Source organism: Anomaloglossus baeobatrachus, chromosome 3 (assembly GCF_048569485.1).
Source record: "Anomaloglossus baeobatrachus isolate aAnoBae1 chromosome 3, aAnoBae1.hap1, whole genome shotgun sequence".
Taxonomy (NCBI): domain Eukaryota; kingdom Metazoa; phylum Chordata; class Amphibia; order Anura; family Aromobatidae; genus Anomaloglossus; species Anomaloglossus baeobatrachus.
The window spans coordinates 701,129,356-701,146,546 of record NC_134355.1 but is presented as its reverse complement, the minus strand read 5'-3'; the positions used below and the strand labels follow the sequence as shown (position 1 = coordinate 701,146,546).

Genomic DNA, 17,191 nt, shown 5'->3' with positions numbered 1-17,191 from the left:
CATTCAAACACTTATGCTCTTAAAAGGAAGATGTTGCGGTTTTTTATTTTTGAATTAATATTGATTATGAAATCAAGTATTTATAATACAAAATTAAATTCACTGTTTAGTTTTTATTTAATTCTAATTTTATTGAAACACTGGGGGCTGCCATCTTGGATTTGCTGTATGTAATAACATTTACCTCAAATACGGCAGCCGCTGTGCATAGAAGACAGTTGTCGCTCTCTGACCCTATTCTGTAACACAGGAGAGCTCCCTGCTGTGACATGGACACGCCCCCTTGGCTGTTCAGATCACAGCAGAGGGAGGAGATCACCGCCATCTTTGTGGAGCTCACAGCGTATGCGGTGTGCTGCACTTTCCTCCCGTCACCCGTTGGGATATGTGAGTACCAGCGCCGGGCCGCCGTTGCTGCTACCCTGCCCCCCTGCTATTGCTACCCTTTCCCCTCCGCTGCCACTCTCCCCTTGCCCCCCTGCCGCTACCCTCCCCCTCCCTGCTGCCGCTTTCCCTGCTCTAGTGTGCATACCCTGGGCCTCAGCTCACGGAGCATGGCATACTGAGGAGTGGTATATATGGGCATGCGTGCAGCAGAGCATTGGGGGCTGGCATGTGGCAGAGCATTTCTGGTACGGGGCGTGCAGAGTGCTATGTGGGGAGCACTGTGCAGCTGTCCTTGGTGACACTTTAGACATTAGGATCACTTTGCGGTCACCAACAAATTGGCTCTGCACTGTGATCCTAAACTTCATCTTCCGTTATCTTTATGGAAAAACCCAGATTGGGAGGGGAGGTGTGACAACACACGCAAGAGCAGATTCTGCCCACTTTTAGGCTGGTTTCAGACATCCGTGTTTAATCGGGTATAAATCACATGCATGGCTATAGTCATACGTGTGTGACATCCGTGTTTGCATAAGTGTCACATGTACCCGAGAAAACACGGTTCTTTTATATAAAAATATTTTCTATATTTACCTGTATCCAGCGTTGTTTTCTTCGGCTTTGCTGCCTCCCGCTCCTGACCGCCGCTCATTTATATTTATTGATTATTCACCGCAGTGAGGATCTGGAAGCTGGAGCATCGCGGGGATGGCGCCGGTGACTGCGCCGCTGAGGACAACATCGCGGGGACGGGTGAATATTCACAAAGCAAACAGTATGTGCAGTGGTGTCCAGGTTATTGGAGTTCCCAATGAACGCTGATGACATCCTGATGACACCCGCGCTACAGCAAGTGTCACCACGGTAACTTCACAGTTCATTAGAGTTCAATGGAACTCTGAGTCCTCGATGCTGTCCCTATGATGCTCCAGCTTCCAGGTCCTCACCACACACACGCACATATAGCACACACAGTGCGCATGCATGTATACACTGAACACACACACACCTGGACACTCACCTGTCCCCAGCGATTCGGTTTCCGGCACTGAAGTCCCCAACGATTCTCCGGCTTCCAGCTCCTCAGTGGAGTGAATATTCATTGAGTATAAGGAGCGGGAGGTAGCAGAGCCGGAGACAGCACTTCTGGATACAGGTGAATATAGAAAATTTTATTTAAAAGTCCCGTGCTTTCTCCAGTGCTTTCTCCGGTACGTGTCACACTGATGTCCCATGGATCACTCCGTGCTGCTGGAGAGAAAACTGACGTGTGCATGGGGGTCAGGCTGGAGTCACACTTGCGATTAATTCGCACTAGTGCAATGCGAGAAAAATCTCGCATTGCACTCGGACCAATGTTAAGCAATGATGCAGCTCCGATCTGCTATTTTTTTCTCAGTCCAAATTGGACTGAGAAAAAAATCGGAGCATGCTTCGTTTTGTAGAGTTTCTCGTGCTAGTCACTCCAATGCAAGTCTATGGGTACGTGAAAAAAAACGGATGTCACACGGATGGCACGTACACCATCCTAGTCACATGCGTTTTTCTAAATACATTTATCACATGTTGCAGAAAACACTGGAAATAAGTGAGGTATGTCGATGTTGGTCAATCTCTCTGTCTGTCTATCCCTCTCCCCCCCTCTCTCATACTCACCGATCTCTGATCACCAGCGCGGTGCTGCACAGCTGTCACAAAGGTCCGGCGGCTTTTCCTCTTTTGAAAAAGCCGGACGCTTATTATTCCATCTAGTATTCACTGCTTTCCCTGCCCACCTGCGCCTACGATTGGTTGCAGTCAGACACGCCCCCACGTTGAGGGACTGCTTTCTCACTGCAACCGATCACAGCTGCCGGTGGGCGGGTCTATATCCCGTCAGTAAATTAAATAAATAAAAAAAAACGGCATGCGGTTCCCCCCCCCAATTTTCATACCAGCCAGGGTAAAGCCATACGGCTGGACGCTGGGATTGTCAGGATGGGGAGCGCCACGTTATGGGGAGACCCCCACCCTAAAAATAGCCAGCAGCCGCCCGGAATTGCCGCATTCATTAGATGCGACAGTCCCGGGACTGTACCTGGTTCATCCCAAATTGCCCTGGTGCGGTGGCAATCGAGGTAATAAGGAGTTAATGGCAGCAACCCATAGCTGCAACTAAGTCCTAGGTTAATCATGGCAGGCGTCTCCCCGAAATACCTTCCATGATTAACCTGTAAGTTAAAGAAAATAAAGACATACACCCAAAAATCCTTTATTTGAAATAAATGACAAATAAACCCACCCTCTTTCACCACTTTATTCAAGTCCCCAAATACCCCTCCAGGTCCGACGTAATCCACAGAGGTCCCACGCCGCTTTCAGCTCTGCTACATCAGAAGCTGACAGAGAGCGGTCACAGACCACGACCGCTTTCTGTGAACTCCCCGCAGCAACTGAAGTGAGTCGCGCTATCAGCGATGACATCAGTGAGGTTACCCGCGGCCACAGATCTGAGCTGGAGGACAGCTGGAGGACTTCAGCTGTGGCTGCGGGTAACCTGAGTCATAGCACCGCTGATAGCGCAGAACACTTAAGTCACTCAGGGGATTTGCGGTCACCGGTGAGATCTTCACCAGTGACCGAAAATCAGGCCATGAGACACAGACAGAGCCGCGGGATGACAATGAAGGCGGGTGAAGTTCAGCCGAGTTCATTCTGATCGCGCGGCTCAGTCTGTGTCTGCTGTCAGCGGCCATGTAACAGAGCTGAATGGCAGATAACATAGCTGCTGAGAATAAAAATATCACATACGGATCACACGTGGATTGCACATGGACTACAATCATGAGAAAAATCACAGAATCGCATTGCAGTTGCATTGCACACGGATCAACACTCGGACAGAGCTCATGCTACTTTCTAGCATGAGAATCGGTCCGATTTCCAATCGCAGGTGTGACTCCAGCCTCCTGAGGAGTCACACGGTCCATGTAAAAACACGTCTGTGTGAATAACAGAATAGAATAACATGGGTACGTGTGGCATAAGTGTTAAAAACGGATGTCACAAGTACCTAAAACATGGTCGTCTGAAACTAGCCTTACTGCAGTTGTAATGTGAGCTAGTTCTACAGTAGGATTTCAGCAACAGCTCCTCCTAATGTTCAAGAGTGGAAAATAAACTTTTTAATTTTTTTTTTATATTTTGCTCATTTAAAACCATCAATAATACTAAACAAAACATTAAAACTTTACATTTTTCCCTTCACCACGACAGTGCCACCAGAGAGATAGGTCCGCCTATCTTAGGACAGGAAACCCACTGAAATAAAAAGGTGGATGGCTCTTTCAGGGTAATTATCAATTTAAAACACCTCAACCGTCATCTCGAGTATCAGCATTTCAAGATGGAGTCAGTGAAGTCGGCCATCAAGATGCTGTTTCCTGGGTGTTTCATGTTAGTGTTGGATCTAAAAGACGCATATTATCATATTCTGATCCATGCTGCCCATCAGACGTTCCTCCGAGTAGCCCTTCCTATGGGTGGGGTAGTAACACACTTTCAATTCAGGGCCCTTCGGCCTCGCAATGGCTCCAAGGGTATTCACAAAGGTGCTGGCAGAGGTGATGGCTCACATCCACGAGAAAGAGATCCTCATTGTGCCATATTCAGACGATTTCCTAATCGTGGGTACGTCAAAAGAACATTGCAGGTCCCAGGTGGGGTCAATGATTACTATCCTAATGACTCTGTGTTGGCTTATAAACTTTGAGATGTCAAGACTACAACCCTCCACCCGCCAGTTATACTTGGGCCTCGTTCTGGATTCTTGTTCCCATCTCTGCCTCCTACCTCCGGAGGTGTCCAATCTCAGGACTCGGGTCTCTGGTCATCTCACACCCAGTCCTCATGCTCAGGGAGGCCATGACTCTATTAAGATCCCTGATGGCATGGATCCCGGCAGTTCCCTGGGCTCAGTAACACACTTGCGTACTCCAGGGGGAGGTCTTGTGGGCACAGAGGCTATTACACGGGCGTTTAGACATGAACATTACTGTTTCTTCTCAGGTTCTCCTCTCCCTCCGTTGGTGGCTGCAGACTTAGAATCTTTCGACTGGGGTCCCTTGGTCGCTGCGGTTTTCCGACGCCATCACAACCGACGCCAGCGCATAGGCTTGGGGGGCTCATTTACGAGATCATGTGAGACAAGGTCCCTGGACTCCTCAAGAGGGTCGGAGCTCTTTGAATCTCAGGGAGTTATGTGCGGTCGAGAAAGCTCAACACTCCCTTCTTCCACTCCTAGTAGGAAGCAACGTCAGGGTTCTCTCCGACAACAGGGTGGCAGTATCATACATCAACGACCAGGGGGGGCACGAGGTCTCCCTCCCTTATGAAAGTGAAGGAACAGATCTTTTCCATGGCACAAGTCCATCTATCTTCCCTCATGGCACTTCACATTCAGGGGGTGGACAATGTAAGGGCCGACTTCCTAAGCAGGAATTTTGTGCGCCAGAGGGAATGGTGCCTCCACGAAGAGGTTTTCCAGCAGATAGTGCAGTTTTGGGGATCTCCGACTATTGACCTTTTTGCCACCCGAGCCAACAGAAAAGTCAGTCGGTTCTGCTCCCTCAACCTGCAGGACAGGCCCTGGGCAGTGGATGCCTTTCACATGTCATGGGTCTCTGGTCTCCTTTATGCCTTCCCTCCCCTGATATTGATTCTGGCAGTTCTGATGAAGGCCCAGGAGGATAAAGTTCGGTTACTGCTGATAGCCCCCTTTTGGCCCAGGAGGGCTTGGTTTTTCTGGCTTCGAAAGATGTCTGTATCAGACCCTTGGATCCTCCCGGAGAGACACGATCTCCTCTCCCAGGGCCCTCTGCTTCATTCTCATCTTCCGGGCCTTCATTTGACGGCCTGGAATTTGAGAGGCAACTGTTAGAGGGTCAGGGGTTCTCCTCTAGGCTGGTTTCCACTCTCTTGTGGAGTAGGAAGCCAGCTGCCACCAAAATATACGCCAATGTATGGAGGCGGTCCAGTGGGGGACATTCTATAGTTCCTGCAGAAGGTGCAGGAGCTAGGACTGTCTGACAGTACTTTGAAAGTCCAGGTTTCAGCCTTAGGAGTATTGTATAACTCAGACTTAGCAGGTAATCGGTGGGTTAAGCGGTTCATTTCTTTCTGTCAGAGGGCTAGGCCTCTTCCCTGTTTAGTGTTGCCTCCATTGGATCTCAATCTGGTCCGGGACTCCTTGACAGGGCCCCTGTTTAAGCCCCTATCTGATTCTTCTGTTAAATTCCTGACTTTTCAAGTTGCTCTGTTAGTGGCCCTGACATCTGCTAGACAAGTCAGCGTGCTTCAGACCCTCTCGGTGAAACACACCCCCCCATATGCAGTTTTTTGATGATCGAGTACTCCTACGGACTGACCCTGCCTATTTACCCAAGGTGGCTAGCTTTTTTCATAGATCTCAGAAAATTGTCCTTCCCTCTTTCTGTTCAGCCCCTAGGAATAGGACTGATCCAGATGCGCGCGGTTTCAGCGCTATATCTGTGCCGCACCCGGGCGCGGGATTCCGGGTGCACGATCCGGATTCGGCAATTAATAAAAATAAACAAAACCAGAAATAAATGAGCGTTTCATACTTACCGAGGCTTGGTGTGATGGCGGCACACTGCTTCCGGGTCGCGCATTCACTTCCTGTACTATTCATCGCATACACACAGCTTTCCGTGTTTTCCCCGCTCACCGGCCGTCCTTTCATCTGTGATTGGTTCCAGGCTGACGCACCCCCCCAGACTGTGACAGCTCTGCTTGCAATCATCGCTTATCGCGGCTCAGGCTACACTCACAGCTGGCAGTCGTGCTCTATGGCTGCTAGCAGAGCTGGATGTGTCGCCGTGGGACCTTGTGTGGATTACGCCGGGGCTGCAGGGTGTTGGGGTTAATAAAGTGATGAAGGAGGGCGTGTTTTGTACTTTATTCCAAATAAAGGATTTTTCTCTGTGTCTTGTTTATTTACTGTCACTTATAAGTTTGTGTGATGCAGGTATCTGATAGACGTCTGTGCCATCACAAACCTAGGGCTTAGTAGCAGCTGTGCGCCGCTATTAACCCCTGCTATTACCCCGATTGCCACCGCTCCAGGGCAATCAAGGTGAGCCGACATTGCACCGGAATTGTCACATTTAATAGATGCGGCAATACCGGGCGGCTGCGGGCTGAGAATATACCAGCCCTCAGCCGGCATTATTATGGCTGGGAATGAACATTGTGGGGGGACCGCACGTCGGATTTTTATTTTTTAATTATTCAAATTAAAAAAAAAAAAACCTGCATGCAGTTTTTCTTAGGCGGCAGTCACACTTGCGAGGGACTCCCACAAGTCTGACATCGCAGCACAGCCGCACTCTTCTGACAGGAGCGTGCATGTGTTTCTAGGTACATGCACGCTCATGTTCAGACAGCGGCAGGCTGTGTCGGGTGATGTCATGTCAGACCCGCATGAGTCTGACATTGCTTTACCCGCACACTTCTGAGGGCTCTTGTCCACTTGTGTAACACTTCCGATGTGATAGCATCGGAAGCGATATGCAAATGACCCTCTGCTGCAGGTATCAGCCAAGGGTCATGTCATGCGACTGTGATGCAATCGCATCACAGGAGCAGAGAAAATGGAGGGAACACTTTCTCCCCATCTCCTCCACTGTCTGTCTCTGCGTGCACCGTACTGCAGTCACATAATTTGTGAGTGCAGTGCGATTTTACACACTGGTGCGATCCCCTCGCATGACACTCGGCTCACGCTGGCACTACAGCAGAGCTCAGTGCCATGCAAGTGTCCCTGCGACTGAGGTCCAATCGTGAGCGCGGACCACTGCTGCGTGGAGCAGACTGGCACTGAGGGGGGCAGGGCCGGCGCTGCGGAGGAGAAGGAGGGTTTTATTTCCCTCTGTCCTCCATTGCCGGCTATTGTACCGCGAGTGCAGTGCGATTTTTCTCTCGCCCCATAGACTTGAATGGGTGCGAGAGAAACAAGGAACGCAATACAATCGCAGCATGCTGCGATTGTTTCCTCGGTCCGATTAACACTTGCACTGCTTTCCTCGCCCACCGGCCGTCCTATCGTCTGTGATTGGTTGCAGGCTGACGCGCCCCAGCCTGTCACAGCCTCTTTCGCGGCTCACTAATAGGCTGCACTCAGAGCTGGCAGTCTTCTCTACGGCTGCCAGCTGTGACATGCACTGTGTTTTTCCATAAATAAGACACTGTCTTTTACTTTTTTTACCCCCCAAAAAAGCACTAGGACTTATTTTTGGAGAGGTTCTTATTTTTGGAGAAGCATGTTGGGGGGTAAGTTTACCCCTCCAAAAAAGCAGACACCCCCCCCCCCTTCCCAGGAGACTCATACTTACAAGACCCGGACGTCTGCGTGGCTCCCAGGTTCTTCCTGTGATCTCCGGTGGTTGCTGCACGCCGTTTTCCCCTGCTGTTGGCTGATGCTGACACTCACTGAAACACACACACACACACACACACACACACGCTGACACACAATCCAGCCTTACCGAATACTTCTGGCCGCAGGGAATGATGGGAGGAAGTCACGTGTCTGGCCGAAGGTCCTTGCTTTGCACTGCACAGCCTCTCGGGAATCTGCTGGCCAGAAGAAATCGATGTCGCTTGCTGTGGTGAGTATGTGTGTGTTGCAATGTGTGTGTGATCGGATGTTTGTGTGTGAGATTGGATGTGTGCGGCTATGTGATATGATGTGTGCAGGTGAGAGCTGAGGGTGCAGGGGTGCAATCACGGCAGGTCCTGCCTCTCAGCATCGGGTGAGTGATTGCGGGGTGCCGCCATCTATAATGAAGTGTCCTGCAATATCTTTATCTCTTTTAGCTGCACAGACACTTCATTACTGAACCGCGACTAGGGCTTATTTTCAGGGGAGGGCTTATATTTAAGCCTTGCTCCGAAAATACTGAAAATCCCTGCCAGGGCTTATTTTTGGGGGAGGGCTGATTTTTGGAAAAACACGGTAGCAGAGCTGGATGTGTCATCGCTGGATCTCGTGTGCATTACGCCAGGGCTGCAGGGTGTTGGGGTTAATAAAGTGGTGAAGGAGGGGGCGTGCTTTGTACTTTATTCCAAATAAAGGATTTTTCTGTCTTTGTTTATTTACTGTAATTTACAGGTTTGTGTGATGCAGGTATCTGATAGACGCCATCACAAACCTAGGGTTTAGTAGCGATTGCCATCGCTCTAGGGCAATCGAGATGAGCCAGTAATGTACCGGGATTGTCACATCTAATAGATGCGACAATACCAGGCGGCTGCGGGCTGAGAATACAGCCCCAGCCGGCGTTATCATGGCTGGGGATGAAAATTAGGGGGGACCGCACGTCGGGGTTTTCTTAATTATTTATTTAAATAAAAAAAAAAGCCTGAGTCACACTTGCGAGGGATACACTGCTTTCCCCGCCCATCGGCTGTCCTGCCACCTGTGATTGGTTGCAACTAGCTGACACGCTGCCACTCAGGGTGGAGGCGCGTCTAACTGCAACCAATGACACGCGCCGGTGGGCGGGCAAAGCAATGAATGTTGAATTGTCGGCTCCGGAAGAGAAAAGCGTGACCCGGAAGGAGTGTGCCGCCATGACAGCGCCTCTGTGAGTACACCGCGCGCTCCTACCCCCCATCCCCTCCACAAACATTTTTAATCTCCGGATTCTGGTCCCCATTGACTTATATGGGCACCCGGATTCCGGAGCGGAGCGGACTCTTTTTAAAATCTGGTAGTGATCCGCCGGTCCCAGGTTTTGGCATATCTGCTCAGCCCTACCTAGGAATCCTAAGGAGGAACGATTACATACATTGGATGTGTCGAGAGCCTTAAGACAGTAGATTGAGGTCACTAGGCCTTGGCGGAAAAGTGAGGCTCTGTTCCTGTGTTTTCTGGGTCCTAAACGGGGGTGTTCCGCTTCCAAGGGTTCAATAGCTAGATGGGTCAAAGAGGCAATTAAGGCAGCTTATGTAGCCCAGAATATGCCCATCCCGCAAGGTATCACGTCTCATTCTACCAGAGCAGTGGCGACTTCCTGGGCCGAGAGAGCGGATGTCCCCTTTGATCTCATTTGTAAAGCTGCTACCTGATCTTCTCCTACGACCTTTTTTCAGCACTACTGTTTAGATTTGTCGGCCACGGTGGATCTGACCTTTGGTAGAAGGGTGCTAGAGGCTGTGGTCCCTCTCTAATGTGGTTGTCTACAGAATCTCTCTGGTGGCGATGTCGTGGTGAAGGGAAAAAATCTTAAATTACTTACCGGTAATGATTTTTTCCAGAAGCCACGACAGCGCCACTGCTTCCCACCACTTTCTTCACCCCTTCATGTCAATTGTTTTTGTCATTTGGGTTTTGCACTGCAAAGTAGAGTTTTTGCCCAAATTTCTGCCACAAAAAGGCTGTAGTTTGAACTGCATAGTGAGCACAAGAAACCCAAATTCCCATAGACTAAGCTTGAAAAGCAGAACACATCCATTTTGGCATTAAACGCTGCAGTTGAAAAAGCAGCAAAAAAGCAGGTAAAAAGCAACGTGGACACATAGCCTAAGGGTTATCTAAGGAATGTGCTGCCAGAAATGCAGTTGAACAAAGTCAAGCAGGAAGGGAGAGATTGTGGATTAGGTAGGGAATAGGGACCTGTTTCCACAATATTTAGGGGTTCACAGCCTGGCTTGTGGCATTCACATCAGCCACATTAATACATTTCTAGTGGCCTTTGCAAATACAAAGCAGGACACTAGCATTTTGTGCTACCTGGTACAAAGTACTTACTGGTACTTTTTTCCACAATATTTTTGGGGTCAAAGATTGCTTGGCTTGGGCCATCAACATCTGCAACTTTCACCAACACCCAAAATGACAAAAAAATCCAGTTAAGTGACAGGGACATAGACGTTGGCATCGTGTTGTCAGTGGTGGGTGACAAGGCACGGAGTCTGTGTCAGGTCAGAAGAAGCTTGATGCATCCACTATGTTCCTTGCCAAATTGCGCAATCTGGAACGTAAAAGTGTGGAAGCCAGAAGAGCGCAAGCAGATTCTTTCTTGGATGGCAGAGAAGCCCTCTTCGTATTTCTCAAACAGCAACAAATCCTCCACGACCACACAGTCTACTGTGGATACACAGAAGGCTGGCCCATCCAATCCTCAACCTGGTCCTCGTTCCTCCCCCCATCATCAATCACAGGACACATATGACCCCAAGCTTGGCCACTCTGAGGATCTGTTTTGTACGTATCCTTTGGTTGACTCTGGCCTCTCATCGTGCAGGACTGAAGAAGGACGTGAGGAGGTGGCGTGCGTTGATGCGCAACTATTTGAGGACCTACGGCCTGAAGAATGCCACTTTGAGGAACCTGATTTACTGTCTCCAGAGGTGGAGGCTGATGATGAGACACAGTTACCATCAAGTCAATGGGAAGATGGATGAGATGGAAGACGAGGTGGTTGATGAGGAGTCCAGTGATCCGACCTGGACTGTTGATATGCATAGCCAGCACAGCAACACAGGAAGATGGATATGTAGCACGAAAGCAGGTACCTAGGGGTAGTGGTTTGCCAGGAGTGAGAACTCGGTCAACTGTTTAGAAGAGCACACCCACTGTAACCCAAGTTAGTACAAGGGGCGTTCAGCCACGGTCTGGAAGTTTTGTTCTGAAAGTCCCACAGAGAAAAACATTGTAACCTGTAGCATCTGCCCTAAGAAGTTGAGCAGAGGCCAGGGCAAAGGCAACCTGAGCACCACCAGTATGTGGAATCACATGAGAGCCAAGCACCCCAGTAAGTGGGCAGAACACAAGGGTACCAAATTTTTATCTGCGGGTCAAACCACTACCATGTCGCCTGTGCTACATCCATCACAATCTGCTGTCCAGGAAGCAGGTGCTCATACATCCTGCCCACAAGCTGCGATTACACAGACACAGCAAACATCAACCACATCCACTTCCTTGTATAAGCAAACCGTCCAGTTGGCTATGCCTGAGATCTTGGATAGGAAGCTTTAGGCTATGTGCGCACTAGGCTTTTTTTACCGCGTTTTTCGGGTGTGTTTTTGTTCAGTAAAAACTGCATGACTTTGCTTCACCAGCAAAGTCTATGAGTTTTAATTTTTGCTGTCTGCACACGTGTTTTTTTTGTGCCCACAAAAACGCAGCATGTCAATTATTCCTGCGTTTTTCTCTGTGTTTTTCACCGATTGAGTTCAATGAGATGTTCCAAAACGCAATGAAAAACGCAAATTGCAAATACAGCTGCGTTTCTATGACTAAACACGCAGCTATAAACGCAAGGGGTGGGTAGTACAGGCACTTGTACAGGAAGAGGATTGTAGTCACCCCAGGTTTCACCTCCTGTCCGGCACCATGTCCGCTCCCAGCTCCTCTCCCGGTACCCCCACCCCTGCTCCGGTTGTCTGCAGACTCACGGCACACCTCCGATGGCTCCAGGACCTGGCCGGTTTAAACGATCAGCTGATGCTGTCAGGTAACTGCACAGCTGATTACCGGCGGGTCCTGGAGCGATCGGCCGGGACTCTGCAAAGAGGTGAGTATAGTTTTTTTTTTCACTGATGCATCATGATTGTATAAACGGCTTTTAAACAATCACCTGATGTGTCATGTGACTCAGGTGCTTAAACCTGACACATCATCTGATCTTTCTGATAGTGAGCAAGATTAACCCATTTTAACATCATTTGATGGGTTTGCCTTCCAGCAAACCGATCAGATGATATTGGATCTGGCTTGGACATCGCGGGACCCTCGACCCAGGATTACTGCGGAGGGGGGTTCTTTAGTTCAATAAAGATGGAGTCACTAATTGTGTTGTGTTTTATTTCTAATCAAAATATTTTTTTCTGTGTTGTGTTTTTTTTATCTTTACTAGAAATTCATGGTGGCCATGTGTTACGGCCCCTGGGTCTGTTGCTCCACGTTCCCCTTCTTCCCCTTCTGCTTCTCGTTTGCGTCGTTCCAGTCGTTTGGGAACTTCTTAGCTTCCTGAGTCTAAAGGGGGCTTTACACGGTAGCGATATCGCTAGCAATTTCTAGCGATAGCGACCGCGTAAGTACCCACCCCCGTCGCGCATGCGATTGTTTGTGATCGCTGCCGTACCGAACATTATCGCTACGCAGCGATACCTGGTCGGCGGCGTCGCTGTGACTGCCGAACAATCCCTCCTTCAAGGGGTAGGGACGTTTGGCATCACAGCGACGTCACCGCAACGTCACTAAGCGGCCGGCCAATCAAAGCAGAGGGGCGGAGATGAGCAGGACGTAACATCCCGCCCACCTCCTTCCTTCCTCATTGGGGCCGGCGGCAGGTAAGGAGACGTTCCTCGCTCATGCGGTGTCACACATAGCGATGTGTGCTGCCGCATGAGCGATGAACCACAACGCTAAACAACCCTTACCGATTTTTTACTTTGGGACGACCTCTCCATGGTGAACGATTTTCACCATTTTTGAGGTCGCCTAAGGTCGTTGGTAAGTATTACACGCTGCAATATCGTTAATGACGCCGGATGTGCGTCACTAACAACTTGACCCCCGGCGACCAAACATTAATGATATCGTAGCGTGTAAAGCCCCCTTTAGTCCCAATTTTGAGCTACTGAACATGCTCACGGACTTAGTCATTTCTGAGGCTAAGTGTGTACTCTGTTCTGATCATGTCTGCGACGTGGCATTACATGATTGGCCGTGGGTGATGTCACAGTTGATGCGGGGATCACATGGTCCTCGGCATATGACGTGGCATTACATGATTGGCCATGGGTGATGTCACAGATGATGCGGGGATCACATGGTCCTCGGCATGTGACGTGGCATTACATGATTGGCCGAGGGTGACGTCACTTTTGTCGTTGCTCTTTACTATTGGCCCAGGGTCATTCCTGTTAATTATCCTCCATCTTGTTGGCGGAGCCAAGTTTATAAAGGACCCTGGAGCCCACCTCTCGGCGCTCACTCGTTAAATGCGCTTGTGTGGGAGTAGATGCTCCATGCGAGTCTGCATAATATCCCCGCTACCAATCTCTATAGTGGTACCGGGTTAGGCAGGGACCTAGTACCGATTCGGGCGTCGTTCTACCCGCTTCCCATGCTTTAAGGTAGTCGGGCTAGGTAGGAACTTCTCCACCTTCGCTCCTGTTTACTCTCTGCGGATAGCATAGAGAGTTCCCTGGCTTCTTATAGTGCGGTTAGCACATGGGGCTTGGACAGGGACTTGCACTTGAGCCATTTCAGAGAAAGCTATTCCTCTCTGTTATCAGCTGTCATATTACACTTCCTCTATGAGCATAATAGAGGTAAGTTCTTAGGTTTGCCTGTGACCATTAACAGGAGACCTGTGGATTCTCTCCTTACCTTGGAGCATTGTGTATGCTTTGTTAATTTACTAGCTTACTTCTGTGAAGTAACAGAGGTATTTCCTATTTGTATGGGGCAATCGCCCTAACGTATTTATTTGCTACCACATATTAGTTTATGCTAATACGGTACTCGCTGTGAGGTAACAGGGTGTGTCGTACTAGTCCTAGTGTTGCTGTGAAGTAACAGGAACAAGTACTACTTCTGTGGTGCAGACACCCTTTTCTGCTATCACTAGCAGCAGTTGCACGGTGGGCCCTGACTGCCTGTTACTCATAATTAGTTACAATACCAGGCAGCCCCGTAACACCATGTCACCATGAATTTTGGGCTTAGGGACAGTTGATAATACACAGCTAGCCCTAACCTCATTATTACCCAGTGAGCCACCCGGCACCAGGAACACTGGAAGAGTTGGATACAGTGCCAGAAGATGGTGCTTCTATTCCAATCCCCAGCTGCCTAGTTGTACCTGGCTGGACAGAAAAATTGGGCGAAGCCCACGTCGTTTTTTAAAATTATTTCATGAGATTCCTGAAATAATTAAAAAATAGGGCTTCCCTATATTTTTGGTTCTCAGCCGGGTACAAATAGGCAGCTGGGGGTTGGAGGCAGCAGTGCCTGCCTGCTATACCTGGCTATCATACAAAAATATAGCGAAGCCCAAGTCATTTTTTTTTTACGTTTTTGGGCAAAAAACTCCAGCATACAGTCCTGGATGGAGGATGCTGAGCCTTGTTCTGCAACTGTCTGCTCTCCTGCATACACTAGTGGAGAATGTAGAACAGATTGAAGAAGGAAATGACATCAGATCTTTTTTTTTCTTCACCAATCTTTAATGGCATTGTTCACTGATAAAAAAACCGCATAAAAACGCAGTGAACAAAAACGCACCAAAATGCGGTAAAAACACACACGTTTTTGCCGCGGATGCATTTTTTGTGCGTTGTTTGAAGCCAAAAACGCAGCATCTTTGGGGGTAAAAAAAGTGGTTAGGTGCCCACATACCCTAAATACCCAGCCATGCACCCACAGGCACAAAACCGAAACTCGCACATTGCCAAATTGCTAGCCGTGGAGATGTTGCCATTTAGGCTTGTGGGAACACAGTGTTTCTGTGATCTCTTGGCTGTGGCTGTCGCACGATACAGTGTTCCTAGCCGCCACTATCTTGCCCGATGTGCTGTCCCACAAGCATGTGTTAAACAATCTAACTGTGCTCTGAAAAACGCTGTAATCGGGAAGATCGACCTAACAGACACGTGGACAAGTTGTTGTGGACAGGGATGATACATATCTGTCACGGCACACTGGGTGAACCTGGTGGAGCCTGGGACAAAGTCGCAAATTGTAACATCACACATCCTATGCCAGCATTTCCGCTTCATCATATGCTATTTCCTGTCTCCCCTCCTCCTCCTCCTGATCCTCATTCTTTGGTGAATTACCCTCCACATCACTGCCAAGCCGGGAGCTGTGCAACAGTGCATCGGCAAAGCAGCAACAAACTCTGCTGAAGCTGATCTGCTTAGGTCACAAACCACACACTGCAGCAGAGTTGTGGCAAGGTATAAAAGAGCAGACCGATCAGTGGCTCTCCCCGCTGCACCTCCAACCCAGTCTGGTCGTTTGCAATAATGGGCGTAACTTGGTAGTGGCTTTAAAAGTTGACAAGCTGGTACACATGCCATGCATGGCACATCTGCTGAATCTAGTTGTTCAGAAATTTCTCAAAATATACCGACTTGCTGTACATACTTGAGCAAGTGCACCGTATTAGCGCCCATTTCCGCCATGCCTCTATTGCTTTTGCTGGTCTTACAGTGCTGCAAAAGCAGTTAATTTGACAAGTCACCAACTCATGTGTGACCTGTCCATGCAGTGGAACTCTACATATCATATGTTGGCAAGAATTACTGAGCAGCAGAGGGCAGTAGCTGAATACCTGCTTCAACATGTGTGAAGCCCCACAAGCGTTGTGTCGGTGCATTACCTTCAGGGACTCCACGCAGCTGGATCCTGTCACAGGTAGGAAACCTTCTTTTAGGATTGTCGTGACGCCACTCTCAGAATTGCGGTCAGTGGGGACCGCCACTGCAGATTAAGGGATGCCTGGGGCTGATGGTGGGTGCAGTCAGTTGTAATAGCCTCCTGAGAGTGAGGCAAGCCCCAGGGCCCTGTGTAGGTGTGTGGAACCACAAGGCGCAGAATAACTCAACACAAGCAGAATGTCTTTCAGAGGTTTTACTCACTGTTGATGGCAGGGTGAGTAACCCGGGCGTAGCTGGGATGAACCAGGCTGGAACCAGGTATCCTTCAGGCTGACTGATGAGGGTGGCTACCGACTCGCCTTCCTTAGCCCTTTACGTTTTGGGGTAACCCCGACTTTTAGTCCCTATGGGGGTCACCCAGGGAAGTTGCTGGTGCCTCTCTCCCCTTCGTTTTGGCCCGTTTGCTTGTAGCCTGGACCAGGACACTCCGGCTGCTTGCCTCCTGTGAACTATGGGCCCTAACTGTGGCGACGTGGCTGCGGACTCTGTAGTGTGGTCTTGGGGGTATGAAGTGCCCCCTCATGCAGGTTTGGCAAGGAAAGGTGGATCTATCCCTGCACTGGGACCTGCTACCCGTTTGGGCCTGGTAACTCCCTAGCAGTCTCCTTACTTCCCACTCCGTTGCTCTCTCTTTAGCTGAAGATGGATTTCGGGTAGCACTACTAGGTGACCGTTCTCCCCCGTCGGTAGTCACTGCGCGGACGCTGTTAGACTGCCACAGCCCCAGGGGTCTGCTCCTAACGTCTGCTCTCCCTGGACTGCTGCACTAAACCGGCTCACTGCTCCTCCTCTCCTGTTCTTGCCTACGCCACCTAGCAACCAGGCTCTCTACCACACCCCTTGAGTGGAGATGGAGGCTTCGCCCCCTCCACTCCTCAAGTGGAGATGAAGGCTTTGCCCCCTCCTGGGATCCCCAGGGGTCCTCTCAAAGGTACATGTGTGAGACCTGATCACTATGCGCCTGTGTAGTCACACCTCGGTCAGCCTTCTGGATTACCTGTGTTGCACTGTCCCCAGCATGGGTGCAGTACTCAGTGGTGCCTGACCAGGTCAGGGGCGCCACATTCCCCCTTAGTTATCACCAGCACGTCCTCGGGCTGCAAGACAACATTTTAAAATGCGTAAAACATTAAAACATGGTAAAACGTTTTAAAACCACCAGGTACCATACATCACCACCCTCCACCCACAAGTCTGTTAACCCACCCTAAACCCTCTCTCGTTGGCCGCGCCTTCAGCCACTTCTGGCAGGATGTAGAGGCGGCTTTCATGGTCTGGTGGTTTCAGGGTATACCTGGCCTGGTGGAGCCGCGCCTTCAGCCTCTTCTGGCAGGATGTAGAGGCG

General features: G+C 49.7%; 1 protein-coding gene across 1 annotated transcript in view; it reads left to right on the top strand.

Moving 5' to 3' along the window:
- The window catches only part of LOC142297110 (uncharacterized), a 158,490-nt gene that overhangs the window by 49,174 nt on the left and 92,125 nt on the right, over positions 1–17,191 (top strand). The window lies entirely within an intron of this gene.